The 22,254-nt window shown below is 46.7% G+C and overlaps 19 non-coding genes across 19 annotated transcripts; all 19 read left to right on the forward strand.

Annotated features, from left to right (window-relative positions):
• Positions 1-102: 102 nt before the first annotated feature.
• Positions 103-176, forward strand: trnan-guu (transfer RNA asparagine (anticodon GUU)). The gene has a single exon. It is a non-coding gene; the product is annotated as a tRNA-Asn (tRNA).
• A 1,081-nt stretch (positions 177-1,257) lies between these two features.
• Positions 1,258-1,330, forward strand: trnak-cuu (transfer RNA lysine (anticodon CUU)). The gene has a single exon. It is a non-coding gene; the product is annotated as a tRNA-Lys (tRNA).
• Positions 1,331-1,476: 146 nt separating this feature from the next.
• Positions 1,477-1,550, forward strand: trnan-guu (transfer RNA asparagine (anticodon GUU)). Its single transcript has one exon. It is a non-coding gene; the product is annotated as a tRNA-Asn (tRNA).
• Positions 1,551-3,349: 1,799 nt separating this feature from the next.
• On the forward strand, positions 3,350-3,422 carry trnak-cuu (transfer RNA lysine (anticodon CUU)). The gene has a single exon. It is a non-coding gene; the product is annotated as a tRNA-Lys (tRNA).
• A 146-nt stretch (positions 3,423-3,568) lies between these two features.
• On the forward strand, positions 3,569-3,642 carry trnan-guu (transfer RNA asparagine (anticodon GUU)). The gene has a single exon. It is a non-coding gene; the product is annotated as a tRNA-Asn (tRNA).
• A 1,471-nt stretch (positions 3,643-5,113) lies between these two features.
• trnak-cuu (transfer RNA lysine (anticodon CUU)) lies at positions 5,114-5,186 on the forward strand. Its single transcript has one exon. It is a non-coding gene; the product is annotated as a tRNA-Lys (tRNA).
• Positions 5,187-5,332: 146 nt separating this feature from the next.
• Positions 5,333-5,406, forward strand: trnan-guu (transfer RNA asparagine (anticodon GUU)). The gene has a single exon. It is a non-coding gene; the product is annotated as a tRNA-Asn (tRNA).
• A 1,232-nt stretch (positions 5,407-6,638) lies between these two features.
• trnak-cuu (transfer RNA lysine (anticodon CUU)) lies at positions 6,639-6,711 on the forward strand. Its single transcript has one exon. It is a non-coding gene; the product is annotated as a tRNA-Lys (tRNA).
• Positions 6,712-8,449: 1,738 nt separating this feature from the next.
• On the forward strand, positions 8,450-8,522 carry trnak-cuu (transfer RNA lysine (anticodon CUU)). The gene has a single exon. It is a non-coding gene; the product is annotated as a tRNA-Lys (tRNA).
• Positions 8,523-8,668: 146 nt separating this feature from the next.
• Positions 8,669-8,742, forward strand: trnan-guu (transfer RNA asparagine (anticodon GUU)). The gene has a single exon. It is a non-coding gene; the product is annotated as a tRNA-Asn (tRNA).
• A 2,047-nt stretch (positions 8,743-10,789) lies between these two features.
• On the forward strand, positions 10,790-10,863 carry trnan-guu (transfer RNA asparagine (anticodon GUU)). The gene has a single exon. It is a non-coding gene; the product is annotated as a tRNA-Asn (tRNA).
• Positions 10,864-11,819: 956 nt separating this feature from the next.
• Positions 11,820-11,893, forward strand: trnan-guu (transfer RNA asparagine (anticodon GUU)). The gene has a single exon. It is a non-coding gene; the product is annotated as a tRNA-Asn (tRNA).
• Positions 11,894-12,869: 976 nt separating this feature from the next.
• Positions 12,870-12,942, forward strand: trnak-cuu (transfer RNA lysine (anticodon CUU)). The gene has a single exon. It is a non-coding gene; the product is annotated as a tRNA-Lys (tRNA).
• Positions 12,943-13,088: 146 nt separating this feature from the next.
• trnan-guu (transfer RNA asparagine (anticodon GUU)) lies at positions 13,089-13,162 on the forward strand. The gene has a single exon. It is a non-coding gene; the product is annotated as a tRNA-Asn (tRNA).
• Positions 13,163-15,493: 2,331 nt separating this feature from the next.
• Positions 15,494-15,566, forward strand: trnak-cuu (transfer RNA lysine (anticodon CUU)). The gene has a single exon. It is a non-coding gene; the product is annotated as a tRNA-Lys (tRNA).
• Positions 15,567-15,712: 146 nt separating this feature from the next.
• On the forward strand, positions 15,713-15,786 carry trnan-guu (transfer RNA asparagine (anticodon GUU)). Its single transcript has one exon. It is a non-coding gene; the product is annotated as a tRNA-Asn (tRNA).
• Positions 15,787-17,833: 2,047 nt separating this feature from the next.
• Positions 17,834-17,907, forward strand: trnan-guu (transfer RNA asparagine (anticodon GUU)). Its single transcript has one exon. It is a non-coding gene; the product is annotated as a tRNA-Asn (tRNA).
• Positions 17,908-19,913: 2,006 nt separating this feature from the next.
• On the forward strand, positions 19,914-19,986 carry trnak-cuu (transfer RNA lysine (anticodon CUU)). Its single transcript has one exon. It is a non-coding gene; the product is annotated as a tRNA-Lys (tRNA).
• Positions 19,987-20,132: 146 nt separating this feature from the next.
• trnan-guu (transfer RNA asparagine (anticodon GUU)) lies at positions 20,133-20,206 on the forward strand. Its single transcript has one exon. It is a non-coding gene; the product is annotated as a tRNA-Asn (tRNA).
• Positions 20,207-22,254: the final 2,048 nt, after the last annotated feature.

The following is a 22,254-nucleotide window of genomic DNA, read 5'->3' on the forward strand; positions in this document are numbered from 1 at the left end:
AGCGCGCTGTACACATTACGCTATTGGAAAACTTGTTTGTCTTTGCCAGAAACGTCCAATTGTGCTTTTTTATAACGTGACCCAGTGGCTGACTTGCAGCCGGTCTCTGTGGCGCAATTGGTTAGCGCGTTCGGCTGTTAACCGAAAGGATGGTGGTTCGAGCCCACCCAGGGACGATGGATGTTTTGTTCCAAGGGGTGGAGGAGGCCTGTGTTCCAAAGAGGTCCTGTTCAAAACTCCTTTCAAATCACCATCGAGCATCTGTGGTGTGTGGATATAATGGTAATGTTTTGTTCCAAGTGGAGGAGGAGGCCTGTGTTCCAAAGAGGTCCTGTTCAAAACTCCTTTCAAATCACCATCGAGCATCTGTGGTTTGAGGATATAATGGTGATGTTTTGTTCCAAGTGGATATAATGGTAATGTTTTGTTCCAAGTGGAGGAGGAGGCCTGTGTTCCAAAGAGGTCCTGTTCAAAACTCCTTTCAAATCACCATCGAGCATCTGTGGTGTGTGGATATAATGGTGATGTTTTGTTCCAAGTGGAGGAGGAGGCCTGTGTTCCAAAGAGGTCCTGTTCAAAACTCCTTTCAAATCACCATCGAGCATCTGTGGTGTGAGGATATAATGGTGATGTTTTGTTCCAAGTGGAGGAGGAGGCCTGTGTTCCATTGAGGTCCTGTTAAAAACTCCTTTCAAATCACCATCGAGCATCTGTGGTGTGTGGGTGGAATGATCATGTTTTGTTCCAAGTGGTAGAGGAGGACTGTGTTCCATTGAGGTCCTGTTCAAAACTCCTTTTAAATCCCCATCGAGCATCTGTGGTGTGCGGATATAATGGTGATGTTTTGTTCCAAGTGGAGGAGGAGGCCTGTGTTCCAAAGAGGTCCTGTTCAAAACTCCTTTCAAATCCCCATCGAGCATCTGTGGTGTGTGGATGGAATGATCATGTTTTGTTCCAAGTGTGGAGGAGGCCTGTGTTCCAAAGAGGTCCTGTTCAAAATTCCTTTTAAATCACCATCGAGGCCTCCTCGATGCCCTACTGTGTTCCAGTGAGGTCCTGTTCAAAACTCCTTTCAAATCACCACCTTTCAAATACCCATTTCCAACTTTCGACTGTGATCGAATGGGGGTTTTGGTCATAAAAGAAGGCCACCAGTAACTTGTAACCTATCAGGCTCTCAGACATGAGGCCAATCGATTCGCAAAATATGAGGCTCCGTTAAAATCTGCAACCAGCCCGAAGCAAAGCCTTGCACCCGCCCGGCTAGCTCAGTCGGTAGAGCATGAGACTCTTAATCTCAGGGTCGTGGGTTCGAGCCCCACGTTGGGCATATCTATTAGCTATCTCTCTTCCCAACAGGTGCTCTCGGTTTTCAGCGCGCTGTACACATTACGCTAGTGGAAAACTAGTTTGTCTTTGCCGGAAACGTCCAATTGTGCTTTTTTATAACCTGACCCAGTGGCTGACTTGCCGCCGGTCTCTGTGGCGCAATTGGTTAGCGCGTTCGGCTGTTAACCGAAAGGATGGTGGTTCGAGCCCACCCAGGGACGATGGATCTTTTGTTCCAAGGGGTGGAGGAGGCCTGTGTTCCAAAGAGGTCCTGTTCAAAACTCCTTTCAAATCACCATCGAGCATCTGTGGTGTGAGGATATAATGGTAATGTTTTGTTCCAAGTGGAGGAGGAGGCCTGTGTTCCAAAGAGGTCCTGTTCAAAACTCCTTTAAAAATAACCATCGAGCATCTGTGGTGTGTGGATATAATGGTGATGTTTTGTTCCAAGTGGAGGAGGAGGCCTGTGTTCCAAAGAGGTCCTGTTCAAAACTCCTTTCAAATCACCATCGAGCATCTGTGGTGTGAGGATATAATGGTAATGTTTTGTTCCAAGTGGAGGAGGAGGCCTGTGTTCCAAAGAGGTCCTGTTCAAAACTCCTTTCAAATCACCATCGAGCATATGTGGTGTGTGGATATAATGGTGATGTTTTGTTCCAAGTGGAGGAGGAGGCCTGTGTTCCAAGAGGTCCTGTTCAAAACTCCTTTCAAATCACCATCGAGCATCTGTTGTGTGAGGATATAATGGTGATGTTTTGTTCCAAGTGGAGGAGGAGGCCTGTGTTCCATTGAGGTCCTGTTCAAAACTCCTTTCAAATCACCATCGAGCATCTGTGGTGTGTGGATGGAATGATCATGTTTTGTTCCAAGTGGTAGAGGAGGACTGTGTTCCATTGAGGTCCTGTTCAAAACTCCTTTTAAATCCCCATCGAGCATCTGTGGTGTGTGGATGGAATGATCATGTTTTGTTCCAAGTGTGGAGGAGGCCTGTGTTCCAAAGAGGTCCTGTTCAAAATTCATTTTAAATCACCATCGAGCATCTGTGGTGTGTGGATGGAATGATCATGTTTTGTTCCAAATGGTAGAGGAGACTGTGTTCCAAAGAGGTCCTGTTCAAAACTCCTTTCAAATCACCATCGAGCATCTGTGGTGTGAGGATATAATGGTGATGTCCTCCATCCCTTGTTTTGTTCCAAGGGGTGGAGGAGGCCTGTGTTCCAAAGAGGTCCTGTTCAAAACTCCTTTCAAATCACCATCGAGCATCTGTGGTGTGTGGATATAATGGTGATGTTTTGTTCCAAGTGGAGGAGGAGGCCTGTGTTCCAAAGAGGTCCTGTTCAAAACTCCTTTCAAATCACCATCGAGCATCTGTGGTGTGTGGATATAATGGTGATGTTTTGTTCCAAGTGGAGGAGGAGGCCTGTGTTCCATTGAGGTCCTGTTCAAAACTCCTTTCAAATCACCATCGAGCATCTGTGGTGTGAGGATATAATGGTGATGTTTTGTTCCAAGTGGAGGAGGAGGCCTGTGTTCCATTGAGGTCCTGTTCAAAACTCCTTTCAAATCACCATTGAGCATCTGTGGTGTGTGGATGGAATGATCATGTTTTGTTCCAAGTGGTAGAGGAGGACTGTGTTCCATTGAGGTCCTGTTCAAAACTCCTTTTAAATCCCCATCGAGCATCTGTGGTGTGTGGATGGAATGATCATGTTTTGTTCCAAGTGTGGAGGAGGCCTGTGTTCCAAAGAGGTCCTGTTCAAAATTCCTTTTAAATCACCATCGAGGCCTCCTCGATGCCCTACTGTGTTCCAGTGAGGTCCTGTTCAAAACTCCTTTCAAATCACCACCTTTCAAATACCCATTTCCAACTTTTGACTGTGATCGAATGGGGGTTTTGGTCATAAAAGGAGGCCACCAGTAAATTGTAACCTATCAAGCTCTCAGACATGAGGCCAATCGATTCGCAAAATATGAGGGTCCATTAAACTCTGCGACCAGCCCGAAGCAAAGCCCTGCACCCGCCCGGCTAGCTCAGTCGGTAGAGCATGAGACTCTTAATCTCAGGGTCGTGGGTTCGAGCCCCACGTTGGGCGTGACTATTAGCTATCTCTCTTCCCAACAGGTGGTCTCGGTTTTCAGCGCGCTGTACACATTACGCTATTGGAAAACTTGTTTGTCTTTGCCAGAAACGTCCAATTGTGCTTTTTTATAACGTGACCCAGTGGCTGACTTGCAGCCGGTCTCTGTGGCGCAATTGGTTAGCGCGTTCGGCTGTTAACCGAAAGGATGGTGGTTCGAGCCCACCCAGGGACGATGGATGTTTTGTTCCAAGGGGTGGAGGAGGCCTGTGTTCCAAAGAGGTCCTGTTCAAAACTCCTTTCAAATCACCATCGAGCATCTGTGGTGTGTGGATATAATGGTAATGTTTTGTTCCAAGTGGAGGAGGAGGCCTGTGTTCCAAAGAGGTCCTGTTCAAAACTCCTTTCAAATCACCATCGAGCATCTGTGGTTTGAGGATATAATGGTGATGTTTTGTTCCAAGTGGATATAATGGTAATGTTTTGTTCCAAGTGGAGGAGGAGGCCTGTGTTCCAAAGAGGTCCTGTTCAAAACTCCTTTCAAATCACCATCGAGCATCTGTGGTGTGTGGATATAATGGTGATGTTTTGTTCCAAGTGGAGGAGGAGGCCTGTGTTCCAAAGAGGTCCTGTTCAAAACTCCTTTCAAATCACCATCGAGCATCTGTGGTGTGAGGATATAATGGTGATGTCCTCCATCCCTTGTTTTGTTCCAAGGGGTGGAAGAGGCCTGTGTTCCAAAGAGGTCCTGTTCAAAACTCCTTTCAAATCACCATCGAGCATCTGTGGTGTGTGGATATAATGGTGATATTTTGTTCCAAGTGTAGGAGGAGGCCTGTGTTCCAAAGAGGTCCTGTTCAAAACTCCTTTCAAATCACCATCGAGCATCTGTGGTGTGAGGATATAATGGTAATGTTTTGTTCCAAGTGGAGGAGGAGGCCTGTGTTCCAAAGAGGTCCTGTTCAAAACTCTTTTCAAATCACCATCGAGCATCTGTGGTGTGTGGATATTATGGTGATGTTTTGTTCCAAGTGGAGGAGGAGGAGGCCTGTGTTCCAAAGAGGTCCTGTTCAAAACTCCTTTCAAATCACCATCGAGCATCTGTGGTGTGAGGATATAATGGTGATGTTTTGTTCCAAGGGGTGGAGGAGGCCTGTGTTCCAAAGAGGTCCTGTTCAAAACTCCTTTCAAATCACCATCGAGCATCTGTGGTGTGAGGATATAATGGTGATGTTTTGTTCCAAGTGGAGGAGGAGGCCTGTTTTCCATTGAGGTCCTGTTCAAAACTCCTTTCAAATCACCATCGAGCATCTGTGGTGTGTGGATGGAATGATCATGTTTTGTTCCAAGTGGTAGAGGAGGACTGTGTTCCATTGAGGTCCTGTTCAAAACTCATTTTAAATCCCCATCGAGCATCTGTGGTGTGTGGATGGAATGATCATGTTTTGTTCCAAGTGTGGAGGAGGCCTGTGTTCCAAAGAGGTCCTGTTCAAAATTCCTTTTAAATCACCATCGAGGCCTCCTCGATGCCCTACTGTGTTCCAGTGAGGTCCTGTTCAAAACTCCTTTCAAATCACCACCTTTCAAATACCCATTTCCAACTTTTGACTGTGATCGAATGGGGGTTCAGACATGAGGCCAATCGATTCGCAAAATATGAGGGTCCATTAAACTCTGCGACCAGCCCGAAGCAAAGCCCTGCACCCGCCCGGCTAGCTCAGTCGGTAGAGCATGAGACTCTTAATCTCAGGGTCGTGGGTTCGAGCCCCACGTTGGGCGTGACTATTAGCTATCTCTCTTCCCAACAGGTGGTCTCGGTTTTCAGCGCGCTGTACAAATTACGCTATTGGAAAACTTGTTTGTCTTTGCCGGAAACGTCCAATTGTGCTTTTTTATAACGTGACCCAGTGGCTGACTTGCAGCCGGTCTCTGTGGCGCAATTGGTTAGCGCGTTCGGCTGTTAACCGAAAGGATGGTGGTTCGAGGCCACCCAGGGACGATGGATGTTTTGTTCCAAGGGGTGGAGGAGGCCTGTGTTCCAAAGAGGTCCTGTTCAAAACTCCTTTCAAATCACCATCGAGCATCTGTGGTGTGTGGATATAATGGTAATGTTTTGTTCCAAGTGGAGGAGGAGGCCTGTGTTCCAAAGAGGTCCTGTTCAAAACTCCTTTCAAATCACCATCGAGCATCTGTGGTTTGAGGATATAATGGTGATGTCCTCCATCCCTTGTTTTGTTCCAAGGGGTGGAAGAGGCCTGTGTTCCAAAGAGGTCCTGTTCAAAACTCCTTTCAAATCACCATCGAGCATCTGTGGTGTGTGGATATAATGGTGATATTTTGTTCCAAGTGTAGGAGGAGGCCTGTGTTCCAAAGAGGTCCTGTTCAAAACTCCTTTCAAATCACCATCGAGCATCTGTGGTGTGAGGATATAATGGTAATGTTTTGTTCCAAGTGGAGGAGGAGGCCTGTGTTCCAAAGAGGTCCTGTTCAAAACTCTTTTCAAATCACCATCGAGCATCTGTGGTGTGTGGATATTATGGTGATGTTTTGTTCCAAGTGGAGGAGGAGGAGGCCTGTGTTCCAAAGAGGTCCTGTTCAAAACTCCTTTCAAATCACCATCGAGCATCTGTGGTGTGAGGATATAATGGTGATGTTTTGTTCCAAGGGGTGGAGGAGGCCTGTGTTCCAAAGAGGTCCTGTTCAAAACTCCTTTCAAATCACCATCGAGCATCTGTGGTGTGAGGATATAATGGTGATGTTTTGTTCCAAGTGGAGGAGGAGGCCTGTTTTCCATTGAGGTCCTGTTCAAAACTCCTTTCAAATCACCATCGAGCATCTGTGGTGTGTGGATGGAATGATCATGTTTTGTTCCAAGTGGTAGAGGAGGACTGTGTTCCATTGAGGTCCTGTTCAAAACTCATTTTAAATCCCCATCGAGCATCTGTGGTGTGTGGATGGAATGATCATGTTTTGTTCCAAGTGTGGAGGAGGCCTGTGTTCCAAAGAGGTCCTGTTCAAAATTCCTTTTAAATCACCATCGAGGCCTCCTCGATGCCCTACTGTGTTCCAGTGAGGTCCTGTTCAAAACTCCTTTCAAATCACCACCTTTCAAATACCCATTTCCAACTTTTGACTGTGATCGAATGGGGGTTCAGACATGAGGCCAATCGATTCGCAAAATATGAGGGTCCATTAAACTCTGCGACCAGCCCGAAGCAAAGCCCTGCACCCGCCCGGCTAGCTCAGTCGGTAGAGCATGAGACTCTTAATCTCAGGGTCGTGGGTTCGAGCCCCACGTTGGGCGTGACTATTAGCTATCTCTCTTCCCAACAGGTGGTCTCGGTTTTCAGCGCGCTGTACAAATTACGCTATTGGAAAACTTGTTTGTCTTTGCCGGAAACGTCCAATTGTGCTTTTTTATAACGTGACCCAGTGGCTGACTTGCCACCGGTCTCTGTGGCGCAATTGGTTAGCACGTTCGGCTGTTAACCGAAAGGATGGTGGTTCGAGCCCACCCAGGGACGATGGATGTTTTGTTCCAAGGGGTGGAGGAGGCCTGTGTTCCAAAGAGGTCCTGTTCAAAACTCCTTTCAAATCACCATCGAGCATCTGTGGTGTGTGGATATAATGGTAATGTTTTGTTCCAAGTGGAGGAGGAGGCCTGTGTTCCAAAGAGGTCCTGTTCAAAACTCCTTTCAAATCACCATCGAGCATCTGTGGTTTGAGGATATAATGGTGATGTTTTGTTCCAAGTGGATATAATGGTAATGTTTTGTTCCAAGTGGAGGAGGAGGCCTGTGTTCCAAAGAGGTCCTGTTCAAAACTCCTTTCAAATCACCATCGAGCATCTGTGGTGTGTGGATATAATGGTGATGTTTTGTTCCAAGTGGAGGAGGAGGCCTGTGTTCCAAAGAGGTCCTGTTCAAAACTCCTTTCAAATCACCATCGAGCATCTGTGGTGTGAGGATATAATGGTGATGTCCTCCATCCCTTGTTTTGTTCCAAGGGGTGGAAGAGGCCTGTGTTCCAAAGAGGTCCTGTTCAAAACTCCTTTCAAATCACCATCGAGCATCTGTGGTGTGTGGATATAATGGTGATATTTTGTTCCAAGTGTAGGAGGAGGCCTGTGTTCCAAAGAGGTCCTGTTCAAAACTCCTTTCAAATCACCATCGAGCATCTGTGGTGTGAGGATATAATGGTAATGTTTTGTTCCAAGTGGAGGAGGAGGCCTGTGTTCCAAAGAGGTCCTGTTCAAAACTCTTTTCAAATCACCATCGAGCATCTGTGGTGTGTGGATATTATGGTGATGTTTTGTTCCAAGTGGAGGAGGAGGAGGCCTGTGTTCCAAAGAGGTCCTGTTCAAAACTCCTTTCAAATCACCATCGAGCATCTGTGGTGTGAGGATATAATGGTGATGTTTTGTTCCAAGGGGTGGAGGAGGCCTGTGTTCCAAAGAGGTCCTGTTCAAAACTCCTTTCAAATCACCATCGAGCATCTGTGGTGTGAGGATATAATGGTGATGTTTTGTTCCAAGTGGAGGAGGAGGCCTGTTTTCCATTGAGGTCCTGTTCAAAACTCCTTTCAAATCACCATCGAGCATCTGTGGTGTGTGGATGGAATGATCATGTTTTGTTCCAAGTGGTAGAGGAGGACTGTGTTCCATTGAGGTCCTGTTCAAAACTCATTTTAAATCCCCATCGAGCATCTGTGGTGTGTGGATGGAATGATCATGTTTTGTTCCAAGTGTGGAGGAGGCCTGTGTTCCAAAGAGGTCCTGTTCAAAATTCCTTTTAAATCACCATCGAGGCCTCCTCGATGCCCTACTGTGTTCCAGTGAGGTCCTGTTCAAAACTCCTTTCAAATCACCACCTTTCAAATACCCATTTCCAACTTTTGACTGTGATCGAATGGGGGTTTTGGTCATAAAAGGAGGCCACCAGTAACTTGTAACCTATCAAGCTCTCAGACATGAGGCCAATCGATTCGCAAAATATGAGGGTCCATTAAACTCTGCGACCAGCCCGAAGCAAAGCCCTGCACCCGCCCGGCTAGCTCAGTCGGTAGAGCATGAGACTCTTAATCTCAGGGTCGTGGGTTCGAGCCCCACGTTGGGCGTGACTATTAGCTATCTCTCTTCCCAACAGGTGGTCTCGGTTTTCAGCGCGCTGTAAACATTACGCTATTGGAAAACTTGTTTGTCTTTGCCGGAAACGTCCAATTGTGCTTTTTTATAACGTGACCCAGTGGCTGACTTGCAGCCGGTCTCTGTGGCGCAATTGGTTAGCGCGTTTGGCTGTTAACCGAAAGGATGGTGGTTCGAGCCCACCCAGGGACGATGGATGTTTTGTTCCAAGGGGTGGAGGAGGCCTGTGTTCCAAAGAGGTCCTGTTCAAAACTCCTTTCAAATCACCATCAAGCATCTGTGGTGTGTGGATATAATGGTGATGTTTTGTTCCAAGTGGAGGAGGAGGCCTGTGTTCCAAAGAGGTCCTGTTCAAAACTCCTTTCAAATCACCATCGAGCATCTGTGGTGTGAGGATATAATGGTGATGTTTTGTTCCAAGTGGATATAATGGTAATGTTTTGTTCCAAGTGGAGGAGGAGGCCTGTGTTCCAAAGAGGTCCTGTTCAAAACTCCTTTCAAATCACCATCGAGCATCTGTGGTGTGTGGATATAATGGTGATGTTTTGTTCCAAGTGGAGGAGGAGGCCTGTGTTCCAAAGAGGTCCTGTTCAAAACTCCTTTCAAATCACCATCGAGCATCTGTGGTGTGAGGATATAATGGTGATGTTTTGTTCCAAGTGGAGGAGGAGGCCTGTGTTCCATTGAGGTCCTGTTCAAAACTCCTTTCAAATCACCATTGAGCATCTGTGGTGTGTGGATGGAATGATCATGTTTTGTTCCAAGTGGTAGAGGAGGACTGTGTTCCATTGAGGTCCTGTTCAAAACTCCTTTCAAATCACCATTGAGCATCTGTGGTGTGTGGATGGAATGATCATGTTTTGTTCCAAGTGGTAGAGGAGGACTGTGTTCCATTGAGGTCCTGTTCAAAACTCCTTTCAAATCACCATCGAGCATCTGTGGTGTGTGGATGGAATGATCATGTTTTGTTCCAAGTGTGGAGGAGGCCTGTGTTCCAAAGAGGTCCTGTTCAAAATTCCTTTTAAATCACCATCGAGCATCTGTGGTGTGTGGATGGAATGATCATGTTTTGTTCCAAATGGTAAAGGAGACTGTGTTCCAAAGAGGTCCTGTTCAAAACTCCTTTCAAATCACCATCGAGCATCTGTGGTGTGAGGATATAATGGTGATGTCCTCCATCCCTTGTTTTGTTCCAAGGGGTGGAGGAGGCCTGTGTTCCAAAGAGGTCCTGTTCAAAACTCCTTTCAAATCACCATCGAGCATCTGTGGTGTGTGGATATAATGGTGATGTTTTGTTCCAAGTGGAGGAGGAGGCCTGTGTTCCAAAGAGGTCCTGTTCAAAACTCCTTTCAAATCACCATCGAGCATCTGTGGTGTGTGGATATAATGGTGATGTTTTGTTCCAAGTGGAGGAGGAGGCCTGTGTTCCAAAGAGGTCCTGTTCAAAACTCCTTTCAAATCACCATCGAGCATCTGTGGTGTGAGGATATAATGGTGATGTTTTGTTCCAAGTGGAGGAGGAGGTCTGTGTTCCATTGAGGTCCTGTTCAAAACTCCTTTCAAATCACCATTGAGCATCTGTGGTGTGTGGATGGAATGATCATGTTTTGTTCCAAGTGGTAGAGGAGGACTGTGTTCCATTGAGGTCCTGTTCAAAACTCCTTTTAAATCCCCATCGAGCATCTGTGGTGTGTGGATGGAATGATCATGTTTTGTTCCAAGTGTGGAGGAGGCCTGTGTTCCAAAGAGGTCCTGTTCAAAATTCCTTTTAAATCACCATCGAGGCCTCCTCGATGCCCTACTGTGTTCCAGTGAGGTCCTGTTCAAAACTCCTTTCAAATCACCACCTTTCAAATACCCATTTCCAACTTTTGACTGTGATCGAATGGGGGTTTTGGTCATAAAAGGAGGCCACCAGTAACTTGTAACCTATCAAGCTCTCAGACATGAGGCCAATCGATTCGCAAAATATGAGGCTCCATTAAACTCTGCGACCAGCCCGAAGCAAAGCCCTGCACCCGCCTGGCTAGCTCAGTCGGTAGAGCATGAGACTCTTAATCTCAGGGTCGTGGGTTCGAGCCCCACGTTGGGCGTGACTATTAGCTATCTCTCTTCCCAACAGGTGGTCTCGGTTTTCAGCGCACTGTACACATTACGCTAGTGGAAAACTTGTTTGTCTTTGCCGGAAACGTCCAATTGTGCTTTTTTATAACGTGACCCAGTGGCTGACTTGCAGCCGGTCTCTGTGGCGCAATTGGTTAGCGCGTTCGGCTGTTAACCGAAAGGATGGTGGTTCGAGCCCACCCAGGGACGATGGATGTTTTGTTCCAAGGGGTGGAGGAGGCCTGTGTTCCAAAGAGGTCCTGTTCAAAACTCCTTTCAAATCACCATCGAGCATCTGTGGTGTGTGGATATAATGGTGATGTTTTGTTCCAAGTGGAGGAGGAGGCCTGTGTTCCAAAGAGGTCCTGTTCAAAACTCCTTTCAAATCACCATCGAGCATCTGTGGTGTGAGGATATAATGGTGATGTTTTGTTCCAAGTGGAGGAGGAGGCCTGTGTTCCATTGAGGTCCTGTTCAAAACTCCTTTCAAATCACCATTGAGCATCTGTGGTGTGTGGATGGAATGATCATGTTTTGTTCCAAGTGGTAGAGGAGGACTGTGTTCCATTGAGGTCCTGTTCAAAACTCCTTTTAAATCCCCATCGAGCATCTGTGGTGTGTGGATGGAATGATCATGTTTTGTTCCAAGTGTGGAGGAGGCCTGTGTTCCAAAGAGGTCCTGTTCAAAATTCCTTTTAAATCACCATCGAGGCCTCCTCGATGCCCTACTGTGTTCCAGTGAGGTCCTGTTCAAAACTCCTTTCAAATCACCACCTTTCAAATACCCATTTCCAACTTTTGAATGTGATCGAATGGGGGTTTTGGTCATAAAAGGAGGCCACCAGTAACTTGTAACCTATCAAGCTCTCAGACATGAGGCCAATCGATTCGCAAAATATGAGGCTCCATTAAACTCTGCGACCAGCCCGAAGCAAAGCCCTGCACCCGCCTGGCTAGCTCAGTCGGTAGAGCATGAGACTCTTAATCTCAGGGTCGTGGGTTCGAGCCCCACGTTGGGCGTGACTATTAGCTATCTCTCTTCCCAACAGGTGCTCTCGGTTTTCAGCGCGCTGTACACATTACGCTAGTGGAAAACTTCTTTGTCTTTGCCGGAAACGTCCAATTGTGCTTTTTTATAACGTGACCCAGTGGCTGACTTGCAGCCGGTCTCTGTGGCGCAATTGGTTAGCGCGTTCGGCTGTTAACCGAAAGGATGGTGGTTCGAGCCCACCCAGGGACGATGGATGTTTTGTTCCAAGGGGTGGAGGAGGCCTGTGTTCCAAAGAGGTCCTGTTCAAAACTCCTTTCAAATCACCATCGAGCATCTGTGGTGTGTGGATATAATGGTGATGTTTTGTTCCAAGTGGAGGAGGAGGCCTGTGTTCCAAAGAGGTCCTGTTCAAAACTCCTTTCAAATCACCATCGAGCATCTGTGGTGTGAGGATATAATGGTGATGTTTTGTTCCAAGTGGATATAATGGTAATGTTTTGTTCCAAGTGGAGGAGGAGGCCTGTGTTCCAAAGAGGTCCTGTTCAAAACTCCTTTCAAATCACCATCGAGCATCTGTGGTGTGTGGATATAATGGTGATGTTTTGTTCCAAGTGGAGGAGGAGGCCTGTGTTCCAAAGAGGTCCTGTTCAAAACTCCTTTCAAATCACCATCGAGCATCTGTGGTGTGAGGATATAATGGTGATGTTTTGTTCCAAGTGGAGGAGGAGGCCTGTGTTCCATTGAGGTCCTGTTCAAAACTCCTTTTAAATCACCATTGAGCATCTGTGGTGTGTGGATGGAATGATCATGTTTTGTTCCAAGTGGTAGAGGAGGACTGTGTTTCATTGAGGTCCTGTTCAAAACTCCTTTTAAATCCCCATCGAGCATCTGTGGTGTGTGGATGGAATGATCATGTTTTGTTCCAAGTGTGGAGGAGGCCTGTGTTCCAAAGAGGTCCTGTTCAAAATTCCTTTTAAATCACCATCGAGGCCTCCTCGATGCCCTACTGTGTTCCAGTGAGGTCCTGTTCAAAACTCCTTTCAAATCACCACCTTTCAAATACCCATTTCCAACTTTTGACTGTGATCGAATGGGGGTTTTGGTCATAAAAGGAGGCCACCAGTAACTTGTAACCTATCAGGCTCTCAGACATGAGGCCAATCGATTCGCAAAATATGAGGCTCCGTTAAAATCTGCGACCAGCCCGAAGCAAAGCCCTGCACCCGCCCGGCTAGCTCAGTCGGTAGAGCATGAGACTCTTAATCTCAGGGTCGTGGGTTCGAGCCCCACGTTGGGCGTGTCTATTAGCTATCTCTCTTCCCAACAGGTGGTCTCGGTTTTCAGCGCGCTTTACACATTACGCTAGTGGAAAACTAGTTTGTCTTTGCCGGAAATGTCCAATTGTGCTTTTTTATAACGTGACCCAGTGGCTGACTTGCCACCGGTCTCTGTGGCGCAATTGGTTAGCGCGTTCGGCTGTTAACCGAAAGGATGGTGGTTCGAGCCCACCCAGGGACGATGGATGTTTTGTTCCAAGGGGTGGAGGAGGCCTGTGTTCCAAAGAGGTCCTGTTCAAAACTCCTTTCAAATCACCATCGAGCATCTGTGGTGTGTGGATATAATGGTGATATTTTGTTCCAAGTGTAGGAGGAGGCCTGTGTTCAAAAGAGGTCCTGTTCAAAACTCCTTTCAAATCACCATCGAGCATCTGTGGTGTGAGGATATAATGGTAATGTTTTGTTCCAAGTGGAGGAGGAGGCCTGTGTTCCAAAGAGGTCCTGTTCAAAACTCTTTTCAAATCACCATCGAGCATCTGTGGTGTGTGGATATTATGGTGATGTTTTGTTCCAAGTGGAGGAGGAGGAGGCCTGTGTTCCAAAGAGGTCCTGTTCAAAACTCCTTTCAAATTACCATCGAGCATCTGTGGTGTGAGGATATAATGGTGATGTTTTGTTCCAAGGGGTGGAGGAGGCCTGTGTTCCAAAGAGGTCCTGTTCAAAACTCCTTTCAAATCACCATCGAGCATCTGTGGTGTGAGGATATAATGGTAATGTTTTGTTCCAAGTGGAGGAGGAGGCCTGTGTTCCAAAGAGGTCCTGTTCAAAACTCCTTTCAAATCACCATCGAGCATCTGTGGTGTGTGGATATAATGGTGATGTTTTGTTCCAAGTGGAGGAGGAGGCCTGTGTTCCAAAGAAGTCCTGTTCAAAACTCCTTTCAAATCACCATCGAGCATCTGTGGTGTGAGGATATAATGGTGATGTTTTGTTCCAAGTGGAGGAGGAGGCCTGTGTTCCAAGAGGTCCTGTTCAAAACTCCTTTCAAATCACCATCGAGCATCTGTGGTGTGAGGATATAATGGTGATGTTTTGTTCCAAGTGGAGGAGGAGGCCTGTGTTCCATTGAGGTCCTGTTCAAAACTCCTTTCAAATCACCATCGAGCATCTGTGGTGTGTGGATGGAATGATCATGTTTTGTTCCAAGTGGTAGAGGAGGACTGTGTTCCATTGAGGTCCTGTTCAAAACTCCTTTTAAATCCCCATCGAGCATCTGTGGTGTGTGGATGGAATGATCATGTTTTGTTCCAAGTGGAGGAGGAGGCCTGTGTTCCAAAGAGGTCCTGTTCAAAACTCCTTTCAAATCACCATCGAGCATCTGTGGTGTGTGGATATAATGGTGATGTTTTGTTCCAAGTGGAGGAGGAGGCCTGTGTTCCAAAGAGGTCCTGTTCAAAACTCCTTTCAAATCACCATCGAGCATCTGTGGTGTGAGGATATAATGGTGATGTCCTCCATCCCTTGTTTTGTTCCAAGGGGTGGAAGAGGCCTGTGTTCCAAAGAGGTCCTGTTCAAAACTCCTTTCAAATCACCATCGAGCATCTGTGGTGTGTGGATATAATGGTGATATTTTGTTCCAAGTGTAGGAGGAGGCCTGTGTTCCAAAGAGGTCCTGTTCAAAACTCCTTTCAAATCACCATCGAGCATCTGTGGTGTGAGGATATAATGGTAATGTTTTGTTCCAAGTGGAGGAGGAGGCCTGTGTTCCAAAGAGGTCCTGTTCAAAACTCTTTTCAAATCACCATCGAGCATCTGTGGTGTGTGGATATTATGGTGATGTTTTGTTCCAAGTGGAGGAGGAGGAGGCCTGTGTTCCAAAGAGGTCCTGTTCAAAACTCCTTTCAAATCACCATCGAGCATCTGTGGTGTGAGGATATAATGGTGATGTTTTGTTCCAAGGGGTGGAGGAGGCCTGTGTTCCAAAGAGGTCCTGTTCAAAACTCCTTTCAAATCACCATCGAGCATCTGTGGTGTGAGGATATAATGGTGATGTTTTGTTCCAAGTGGAGGAGGAGGCCTGTTTTCCATTGAGGTCCTGTTCAAAACTCCTTTCAAATCACCATCGAGCATCTGTGGTGTGTGGATGGAATGATCATGTTTTGTTCCAAGTGGTAGAGGAGGACTGTGTTCCATTGAGGTCCTGTTCAAAACTCATTTTAAATCCCCATCGAGCATCTGTGGTGTGTGGATGGAATGATCATGTTTTGTTCCAAGTGTGGAGGAGGCCTGTGTTCCAAAGAGGTCCTGTTCAAAATTCCTTTTAAATCACCATCGAGGCCTCCTCGATGCCCTACTGTGTTCCAGTGAGGTCCTGTTCAAAACTCCTTTCAAATCACCACCTTTCAAATACCCATTTCCAACTTTTGACTGTGATCGAATGGGGGTTTTGGTCATAAAAGGAGGCCACCAGTAACTTGTAACCTATCAAGCTCTCAGACATGAGGCCAATCGATTCGCAAAATATGAGGGTCCATTAAACTCTGCGACCAGCCCGAAGCAAAGCCCTGCACCCGCCCGGCTAGCTCAGTCGGTAGAGCATGAGACTCTTAATCTCAGGGTCGTGGGTTCGAGCCCCACGTTGGGCGTGACTATTAGCTATCTCTCTTCCCAACAGGTGGTCTCGGTTTTCAGCGCGCTGTAAACATTACGCTATTGGAAAACTTGTTTGTCTTTGCCGGAAACGTCCAATTGTGCTTTTTTATAACGTGACCCAGTGGCTGACTTGCAGCCGGTCTCTGTGGCGCAATTGGTTAGCGCGTTTGGCTGTTAACCGAAAGGATGGTGGTTCGAGCCCACCCAGGGACGATGGATGTTTTGTTCCAAGGGGTGGAGGAGGCCTGTGTTCCAAAGAGGTCCTGTTCAAAACTCCTTTCAAATCACCATCAAGCATCTGTGGTGTGTGGATATAATGGTGATGTTTTGTTCCAAGTGGAGGAGGAGGCCTGTGTTCCAAAGAGGTCCTGTTCAAAACTCCTTTCAAATCACCATCGAGCATCTGTGGTGTGAGGATATAATGGTGATGTTTTGTTCCAAGTGGATATAATGGTAATGTTTTGTTCCAAGTGGAGGAGGAGGCCTGTGTTCCAAAGAGGTCCTGTTCAAAACTCCTTTCAAATCACCATCGAGCATCTGTGGTGTGTGGATATAATGGTGATGTTTTGTTCCAAGTGGAGGAGGAGGCCTGTGTTCCAAAGAGGTCCTGTTCAAAACTCCTTTCAAATCACCATCGAGCATCTGTGGTGTGAGGATATAATGGTGATGTTTTGTTCCAAGTGGAGGAGGAGGCCTGTGTTCCATTGAGGTCCTGTTCAAAACTCCTTTCAAATCACCATTGAGCATCTGTGGTGTGTGGATGGAATGATCATGTTTTGTTCCAAGTGGTAGAGGAGGACTGTGTTCCATTGAGGTCCTGTTCAAAACTCCTTTCAAATCACCATTGAGCATCTGTGGTGTGTGGATGGAATGATCATGTTTTGTTCCAAGTGGTAGAGGAGGACTGTGTTCCATTGAGGTCCTGTTCAAAACTCCTTTCAAATCACCATCGAGCATCTGTGGTGTGTGGATGGAATGATCATGTTTTGTTCCAAGTGTGGAGGAGGCCTGTGTTCCAAAGAGGTCCTGTTCAAAATTCCTTTTAAATCACCATCGAGCATCTGTGGTGTGTGGATGGAATGATCATGTTTTGTTCCAAATGGTAAAGGAGACTGTGTTCCAAAGAGGTCCTGTTCAAAACTCCTTTCAAATCACCATCGAGCATCTGTGGTGTGAGGATATAATGGTGATGTCCTCCATCCCTTGTTTTGTTCCAAGGGGTGGAGGAGGCCTGTGTTCCAAAGAGGTCCTGTTCAAAACTCCTTTCAAATCACCATCGAGCATCTGTGGTGTGTGGATATAATGGTGATGTTTTGTTCCAAGTGGAGGAGGAGGCCTGTGTTCCAAAGAGGTCCTGTTCAAAACTCCTTTCAAATCACCATCGAGCATCTGTGGTGTGTGGATATAATGGTGATGTTTTGTTCCAAGTGGAGGAGGAGGCCTGTGTTCCAAAGAGGTCCTGTTCAAAACTCCTTTCAAATCACCATCGAGCATCTGTGGTGTGAGGATATAATGGTGATGTTTTGTTCCAAGTGGAGGAGGAGGTCTGTGTTCCATTGAGGTCCTGTTCAAAACTCCTTTCAAATCACCATTGAGCATCTGTGGTGTGTGGATGGAATGATCATGTTTTGTTCCAAGTGGTAGAGGAGGACTGTGTTCCATTGAGGTCCTGTTCAAAACTCCTTTTAAATCCCCATCGAGCATCTGTGGTGTGTGGATGGAATGATCATGTTTTGTTCCAAGTGTGGAGGAGGCCTGTGTTCCAAAGAGGTCCTGTTCAAAATTCCTTTTAAATCACCATCGAGGCCTCCTCGATGCCCTACTGTGTTCCAGTGAGGTCCTGTTCAAAACTCCTTTCAAATCACCACCTTTCAAATACCCATTTCCAACTTTTGACTGTGATCGAATGGGGGTTTTGGTCATAAAAGGAGGCCACCAGTAACTTGTAACCTATCAAGCTCTCAGACATGAGGCCAATCGATTCGCAAAATATGAGGCTCCATTAAACTCTGCGACCAGCCCGAAGCAAAGCCCTGCACCCGCCTGGCTAGCTCAGTCGGTAGAGCATGAGACTCTTAATCTCAGGGTCGTGGGTTCGAGCCCCACGTTGGGCGTGACTATTAGCTATCTCTCTTCCCAACAGGTGGTCTCGGTTTTCAGCGCACTGTACACATTACGCTAGTGGAAAACTTGTTTGTCTTTGCCGGAAACGTCCAATTGTGCTTTTTTATAACGTGACCCAGTGGCTGACTTGCAGCCGGTCTCTGTGGCGCAATTGGTTAGCGCGTTCGGCTGTTAACCGAAAGGATGGTGGTTCGAGCCCACCCAGGGACGATGGATGTTTTGTTCCAAGGGGTGGAGGAGGCCTGTGTTCCAAAGAGGTCCTGTTCAAAACTCCTTTCAAATCACCATCGAGCATCTGTGGTGTGTGGATATAATGGTGATGTTTTGTTCCAAGTGGAGGAGGAGGCCTGTGTTCCAAAGAGGTCCTGTTCAAAACTCCTTTCAAATCACCATCGAGCATCTGTGGTGTGAGGATATAATGGTGATGTTTTGTTCCAAGTGGAGGAGGAGGCCTGTGTTCCATTGAGGTCCTGTTCAAAACTCCTTTCAAATCACCATTGAGCATCTGTGGTGTGTGGATGGAATGATCATGTTTTGTTCCAAGTGGTAGAGGAGGACTGTGTTCCATTGAGGTCCTGTTCAAAACTCCTTTTAAATCCCCATCGAGCATCTGTGGTGTGTGGATGGAATGATCATGTTTTGTTCCAAGTGTGGAGGAGGCCTGTGTTCCAAAGAGGTCCTGTTCAAAATTCCTTTTAAATCACCATCGAGGCCTCCTCGATGCCCTACTGTGTTCCAGTGAGGTCCTGTTCAAAACTCCTTTCAAATCACCACCTTTCAAATACCCATTTCCAACTTTTGAATGTGATCGAATGGGGGTTTTGGTCATAAAAGGAGGCCACCAGTAACTTGTAACCTATCAAGCTCTCAGACATGAGGCCAATCGATTCGCAAAATATGAGGCTCCATTAAACTCTGCGACCAGCCCGAAGCAAAGCCCTGCACCCGCCTGGCTAGCTCAGTCGGTAGAGCATGAGACTCTTAATCTCAGGGTCGTGGGTTCGAGCCCCACGTTGGGCGTGACTATTAGCTATCTCTCTTCCCAACAGGTGCTCTCGGTTTTCAGCGCGCTGTACACATTACGCTAGTGGAAAACTTCTTTGTCTTTGCCGGAAACGTCCAATTGTGCTTTTTTATAACGTGACCCAGTGGCTGACTTGCAGCCGGTCTCAGTGGCGCAATTGGTTAGCGCGTTCGGCTGTTAACCGAAAGGATGGTGGTTCGAGCCCACCCAGGGACGATGGATGTTTTGTTCCAAGGGGTGGAGGAGGCCTGTGTTCCAAAGAGGTCCTGTTCAAAACTCCTTTCAAATCACCATCGAGCATCTGTGGTGTGTGGATATAATGGTGATGTTTTGTTCCAAGTGGAGGAGGAGGCCTGTGTTCCAAAGAGGTCCTGTTCAAAACTCCTTTCAAATCACCATCGAGCATCTGTGGTGTGAGGATATAATGGTGATGTTTTGTTCCAAGTGGATATAATGGTAATGTTTTGTTCCAAGTGGAGGAGGAGGCCTGTGTTCCAAAGAGGTCCTGTTCAAAACTCCTTTCAAATCACCATCGAGCATCTGTGGTGTGTGGATATAATGGTGATGTTTTGTTCCAAGTGGAGGAGGAGGCCTGTGTTCCAAAGAGGTCCTGTTCAAAACTCCTTTCAAATCACCATCGAGCATCTGTGGTGTGAGGATATAATGGTGATGTTTTGTTCCAAGTGGAGGAGGAGGCCTGTGTTCCATTGAGGTCCTGTTCAAAACTCCTTTTAAATCACCATTGAGCATCTGTGGTGTGTGGATGGAATGATCATGTTTTGTTCCAAGTGGTAGAGGAGGACTGTGTTTCATTGAGGTCCTGTTCAAAACTCCTTTTAAATCCCCATCGAGCATCTGTGGTGTGTGGATGGAATGATCATGTTTTGTTCCAAGTGTGGAGGAGGCCTGTGTTCCAAAGAGGTCCTGTTCAAAATTCCTTTTAAATCACCATCGAGGCCTCCTCGATGCCCTACTGTGTTCCAGTGAGGTCCTGTTCAAAACTCCTTTCAAATCACCACCTTTCAAATACCCATTTCCAACTTTTGACTGTGATCGAATGGGGGTTTTGGTCATAAAAGGAGGCCACCAGTAACTTGTAACCTATCAGGCTCTCAGACATGAGGCCAATCGATTCGCAAAATATGAGGCTCCGTTAAAATCTGCGACCAGCCCGAAGCAAAGCCCTGCACCCGCCCGGCTAGCTCAGTCGGTAGAGCATGAGACTCTTAATCTCAGGGTCGTGGGTTCGAGCCCCACGTTGGGCGTGTCTATTAGCTATCTCTCTTCCCAACAGGTGGTCTCGGTTTTCAGCGCGCTTTACACATTACGCTAGTGGAAAACTAGTTTGTCTTTGCCGGAAATGTCCAATTGTGCTTTTTTATAACGTGACCCAGTGGCTGACTTGCCACCGGTCTCTGTGGCGCAATTGGTTAGCGCGTTCGGCTGTTAACCGAAAGGATGGTGGTTCGAGCCCACCCAGGGACGATGGATGTTTTGTTCCAAGGGGTGGAGGAGGCCTGTGTTCCAAAGAGGTCCTGTTCAAAACTCCTTTCAAATCACCATCGAGCATCTGTGGTGTGTGGATATAATGGTGATATTTTGTTCCAAGTGTAGGAGGAGGCCTGTGTTCAAAAGAGGTCCTGTTCAAAACTCCTTTCAAATCACCATCGAGCATCTGTGGTGTGAGGATATAATGGTAATGTTTTGTTCCAAGTGGAGGAGGAGGCCTGTGTTCCAAAGAGGTCCTGTTCAAAACTCTTTTCAAATCACCATCGAGCATCTGTGGTGTGTGGATATTATGGTGATGTTTTGTTCCAAGTGGAGGAGGAGGAGGCCTGTGTTCCAAAGAGGTCCTGTTCAAAACTCCTTTCAAATTACCATCGAGCATCTGTGGTGTGAGGATATAATGGTGATGTTTTGTTCCAAGGGGTGGAGGAGGCCTGTGTTCCAAAGAGGTCCTGTTCAAAACTCCTTTCAAATCACCATCGAGCATCTGTGGTGTGAGGATATAATGGTAATGTTTTGTTCCAAGTGGAGGAGGAGGCCTGTGTTCCAAAGAGGTCCTGTTCAAAACTCCTTTCAAATCACCATCGAGCATCTGTGGTGTGTGGATATAATGGTGATGTTTTGTTCCAAGTGGAGGAGGAGGCCTGTGTTCCAAAGAAGTCCTGTTCAAAACTCCTTTCAAATCACCATCGAGCATCTGTGGTGTGAGGATATAATGGTGATGTTTTGTTCCAAGTGGAGGAGGAGGCCTGTGTTCCAAGAGGTCCTGTTCAAAACTCCTTTCAAATCACCATCGAGCATCTGTGGTGTGAGGATATAATGGTGATGTTTTGTTCCAAGTGGAGGAGGAGGCCTGTGTTCCATTGAGGTCCTGTTCAAAACTCCTTTCAAATCACCATCGAGCATCTGTGGTGTGTGGATGGAATGATCATGTTTTGTTCCAAGTGGTAGAGGAGGACTGTGTTCCATTGAGGTCCTGTTCAAAACTCCTTTTAAATCCCCATCGAGCATCTGTGGTGTGTGGATGGAATGATCATGTTTTGTTCCAAGTGTGGAGGAGGCCTGTGTTCCAAAGAGGTCCTGTTCAAAATTCCTTTTAAATCACCATCGAGCATCTGTGGTGTGTGGATGGAATGATCATGTTTTGTTCCAAATAGTAGAGGAGACTGTGTTCCAAAGAGGTCCTGTTCAAAACTCCTTTCAAATCACCATCGAGCATCTTTGGTGTGAGGATATAATGGTGATGTCCTCCATCCCTTGTTTTGTTCAAAGGGGTGGAGGAGGCCTGTGTTCCAAAGAGGTCCTGTTCAAAACTCCTTTCAAATCACCATCGAGCATCTGTGGTGTGTGGATATAATGGTGATGTTTTGTTCCAAGTGGAGGAGGAGGCCTGTGTTCCAAAGAGGTCCTGTTCAAAACTCCTTTCAAATCACCATCGAGCATCTGTGGTGTGAGGATATAATGGTGATGTTTTGTTCCAAGTGGAGGAAGAGGCCTGTGTTCCAAAGAGGTCCTGTTCAAAACTCCTTTCAAATCACCATCGAGCATCTGTGGTGTGTGGATATAATGGTGATGTTTTGTTCCAAGTGGAGGAGGAGGCCTGTGTTCCAAAGAGGTCCTGTTCAAAACTCCTTTCAAATCACCATCGAGCATCTGTGGTGTGAGGATATAATGGTGATGTTTTGTTCCAAGTGGAGGAGGAGGCCTGTGTTCCATTGAGGTCCTGTTCAAAACTCCTTTCAAATCACCATTGAGCATCTGTGGTGTGTGGATGGAATGATCATGTTTTGTTCCAAGTGGTAGAGGAGGACTGTGTTCCATTGAGGTCCTGTTCAAAACTCCTTTTAAATCCCCATCGAGCATCTGTGGTGTGTGGATGGAATGATCATGTTTTGTTCCAAGTGTGGAGGAGGCCTGTGTTCCAAAGAGGTCCTGTTCAAAATTCCTTTTAAATCACCATCGAGGCCTCCTCGATGCCCTACTGTGTTCCAGTGAGGTCCTGTTCAAAACTCCTTTCAAATCACCAC

This window comes from Rhinichthys klamathensis, unplaced genomic scaffold (genome assembly GCF_029890125.1).
Source record: "Rhinichthys klamathensis goyatoka isolate OS25496 unplaced genomic scaffold, OSU_Roscu_1.1 h1tg000001l_1, whole genome shotgun sequence".
Lineage (NCBI taxonomy): Eukaryota > Metazoa > Chordata > Actinopteri > Cypriniformes > Leuciscidae > Rhinichthys > Rhinichthys klamathensis.